Source organism: Benincasa hispida, chromosome 5, assembly GCF_009727055.1.
Source record: "Benincasa hispida cultivar B227 chromosome 5, ASM972705v1, whole genome shotgun sequence".
In the NCBI taxonomy this organism is placed as follows: domain Eukaryota; kingdom Viridiplantae; phylum Streptophyta; class Magnoliopsida; order Cucurbitales; family Cucurbitaceae; genus Benincasa; species Benincasa hispida.
The window spans coordinates 17352939-17357579 of record NC_052353.1 but is presented as its reverse complement, the minus strand read 5'-3'; positions in this window follow the sequence as shown (position 1 = coordinate 17357579).

Genomic DNA, 4641 nt, shown 5'->3' with positions numbered 1-4641 from the left:
ATTGCTTCAATTTTTTCTTTATCCACCTTCAACCCTTCCCTGGAAACCTTGTGCCCCAAAACTATGCCCTCCTTTACCATGAAATGGCATTTTTCCCAGTTAAGCACTAGATTCGTCTCTTCGCATCTCTTCAGTATCTTCTCCAAGTTGGCTAGACAGACTTCATAAGTGTTCCCATAAACAGGGAAGTCGTCCAAAAAGATTTCGACAGAGTCCTCAAGATAGTCTGAAAAGATGACCATCATGCACCATTGGAATGTGCTTGGCACATTGCAGAGGCCGAATAGCATGCAGCGAAAAGGAAAGGTCCCATATGGGCTGGTGAATATGATCTTGTCTTGGTCTTCTGGAGCTATCATAATCTGGTTGTACCTGGCAGCCATCCAAAAAGCAGTAAAAGTCATTTCCAGCTAGACAATCTAGCATTTGATCAATGAATGGCAGAGGGAAATGATCTTTCTTTGTGGCCGCATTCAGCTTGTGGTAGTCCATGCAAATGCACCACCTAGTGACGGTCCTTTGTGGTATTAATTCATCATTTTCGTGATCAGCACATCACTGGATGAATCAGAGATCTGTCAGTGAATTAGAGAGTCGCGGAGGTGGGCACAAGTTGCCCCACATTTAATTATCGAAAGATTGACAACGACATCAAATTTATGCTGGCCCCCAAGTCACACAGGGCTTGCCCAATATAGAGTCCTCCTATGGCACAAGGAATAGTGAAGCTCCCAGGATCGCTCATCTTTGGTGGAATAATAGATTTGGAACTTTGCGTTAATGCCACCGTGACAAATTTTCCAGCGCCTCTCTTCTTAGTTACCATGTCCCTCAAAAACTTGGCATAGGCAGGCATTTCCTCAATCGCTTCACTAAAAGGAATATTAATATGTAATTGTTTTAACATAGACAGGAAGCATTGGTACTGTACCTCTTCATTTTTCTTCTTCCTTAGCCTCTAAGGGAAGGGTGGTAACTGAACTTTCACGGTTTCCATTTCATTTGACTTTGAGGTCGACGCAACCTCAGGTTCCACTGCTTCATTCTCTCTTTCTTCTTCTTGCGTTGCCGCAATCTCAGGCTCAATTGCAATGGAAGTTGATTTGTTATGCTCCTTTTTTTCTCCTTCCACAATTTTTCAACTACGTAATGTCACAACCTGACATTGCTCCTTTCCTGATCCCCCTGGGTTGCGTGGAAGTAATGCTAGCTAAAGATCTTCTCAACCCATTCATCGCATACTCATTGCATCTATCAACGCACTTTCGTTTGTCAAATCTGCCGCATTTATTTATGTATTTTCAATCAACGCAATCAACAACCAACACTTTATTTATGTACTTGGTTACTGCAAAGTTTTCATCCAAAAATTATCAACGCAATCTATTTTCACAAGTCCCTATGATTTACCTTGGACTTACTAGGAAACTTAGGGGATTTACACTTGAATTCCGTAGGGGAAACTTAAGTGCACAACGAAATCCATCAACGCATATTATCCATCTTTTCACTTAATAAAATTAACGCATCAGTTCTCAACGGAGAAGAAGACCAAGCATTTGTCGTATCATATAGCCTCAGGTAAATGATCGTTGAGATTTAACTAAGCAATCGCTTAGATTTTTTTAGACTATCATGTAGTATTTTCTAAACGATCGTTTAGCTAATGCTAAGCGATGGGGTATATCGTTTACTCTATCACATAGCGTTGGTTGTCCGATCGCATAAGCCTTGGAGGTAAATGATCGTAGTGGGAGCATGCGATGCTCATCGTTTAGTAAAAGGAGCGCGCTAGACGATCGTGTAGTTAGCAAGCTTCATCGCTTAGTTAGTACTTACATGATCACGCATATGTGATAACGGGTAGAAATGCACGTTATTACAGCATAAATAAGTAAAACAATGAGGAAATGCGATGGTAAAAATATTCAAAATCATGTCCAAAATCTCTAAACTGAGAATATTGCAATCATATGTGCCCATCGCATAAAAGCAGCTAATTTACTTATTTTGTGCAGGAAAAATGCATTGGCGCAAAGGAAATTGCGATCCAAGGAATTTGGAGTCTGTGCGCTGATGCGATTAATTACTGATAGGTATGATTGATGATGTTCTATGCTCGAAATGATACGATACTACTGCTAGATATGCGTTAATTATGGATGTTCACGTAGTATGCCATGCGTTGTCACAAGTTTCCTTATGATGAAACCAAGTGTAATTCCACCGCAAGTTTCTCGGTGTGATCCGAGGTCAAGCTCAGGGACTATTTTAGTTATTGTGATATGTTCATGATATATGCGACCAGGTTTTCAATCTTTAAAAATGTGTTTGAACAGGTATATAAATTGCGGTAAAATAAAGTAAAGCAGTAAAGATATGATAATAAAATACAATACAATAACCTAAGCTAGATGATACAAGATATAGGCTTCATGTTACAAGATGTTGGGGTCAAGGCTGGCTGTGAAAGTTATGCAAAGACGTGGAATGCGGCGACAAGTCTTATGAATAGAATATAAAGAGAAAGATAAATAATATAAACAATGCAAGTTCTCAATTGCGTTGAAGCTAGAAATATTGTTCCGCTCTTCCTTGGCGTACACCTTTTAGTGATCGGCCACACTCCCACATGTCTATGGTGAAACAGAGAATAACGTAATGAATGCAAGGTTTCTTCCATGTCTGGAAGTACTACTCGCTTTAGTTAACGTATTCTTCTAGCTCTCTCTCGATAGATCAGAATAGAATCTTAACTTCTGCTCTCACAGGTGAAGATGTCATCTAGCATGCCTTAGCTAAACGCATTTTATACCTTTAACACAGATTAAGTACTTATTTGATTCATATTAACTATCAGGGGATTAAGAAGACATCATGGAGAAAATGATTAATGAAGGAACGGAAATAGACAAAGAATGGTATATGAAAGCTATCGAAACATTTAATAGATCTATTAAGCGTTTGATACATGGTGTGTGAATGAAAAGATAAGAGAAAGTGAAATACAATGATGAAAGAGATAAAATAGATACAAACAAGTGCCAATGTCTTGGCACTGATTCGATGGAGATCTGTTTGCCGGATAGGATGGATTTAATGGTAGGAAGAGCTTCCCTCTCAGGCTTGCTCCACTGGTAGCAGAGATCTTTACATAGAGCTTCCGATCGGGTATTCGGCAGGTTAGATCTGAGATTCACCTCTCAGACTTATCTCGTCTTCTTCCCAGATATCTTCAATTAAGCACTCAGCTCAGCCTTTTCTCTCAACACTTTAGCAGCAATTCGCCTCGTATCAAGTAGCATAAGTTTTCTCTGAAATCTATGGGGTATTTATAGGTGCAGGTCTTTGACTCCGGCCTTGTGGTCCCCATTGATGGTTATGGTAATTCTAAAGATGGAGGGATATTATTCCTTCTGTTATGTAATCAGACCGTCAATTCTGCACAACCGTTAGTTGTACACGTGTCTCAATCCTCCACTTTTTTGTTGCTCAGCTACATCTTTCGATCGTGGATTTGCATGCGGTGTTGTTTTTATTACCGCATGCAGTTGAAAGTTAGCTCTGGATCGACTGTCACATTGCGCCATCATTGTGGTGATCGTCTCTTCATTGTTGATTGATGGGCGCAATGTGACAGAGATGCATTGATCAGTTTCTCGTGAGCCTTGAGTGCAAGTGGTGACTTGGTTTCCTGCAAAACAAAGTAAAACTCGGTTTGTCTTCCATCTTTATGACGTTAGTGGGTGTAATTGCGATCATTTATAATTATTGTAATTCTAAGCTATTCTTCATACAATCGGCGCATATTTACTAACTTTTGACCGCAATATCTAGATAAGGTGGCATAAATAACTTGTATTTCTACAAGTTATCACGTGCATTGAAAGATTGCGATCACAAAGTCATGCGATCGTATGCACTCGCGAGAAGTTTCTCAAGAAGGGGGCCACAAAAAGAAGACACATCAAGGTGAAAGCATAATAAATCATGATGGGACGGAAAGCTGATGACGGTCGAATCCGAATTTAGTTGANATAATAAATCATGATGGGACGGAAAGCTGATGACGGTCGAATCCGAATTTAGTTGACAAGCCGTTATCGACACACTGTAGCAAGTACACTCAACTTTTCGGTGACCATTAATCGGCGCATCAGAGTAGAAGATTTAATGACCGCCCATCATTGCAATCATAAGAGGAAAAGCTTCTTCACCTTGAGCTCTATAAATACCGAAGGCCACCACATAACGAGTTAGATTATATTCAAAACAAGATAGTCGTTAGTTTGTAGATACTTTTATACTTAGTAGACGAAGACGAGCAAAGAGAAGAAGACGCCGAGAGATCATTCTTGGATAGCTCGAAAGACTGCCAGGAAGCACTATAAAAGGAGAGAGGATCGACACTTGCGAAAGCAAGGATATTATTCTTAACAGAGTTGGAGTGAAAAGATAGTGTAAAAGTCACGGGAAGCAAGACATTGCTACCGGGCTTAGCATCTGCGATGAAGGAGGTTGTGAAAAAGGAAATAATTAAATGGTTGGACGCAGACATTATATACCCAATCACCGATAGTAATGTGTGCCTAAGAAGGGAGGAATGATGGTAGTCCTAAATGCAAACAATGAATTAATACC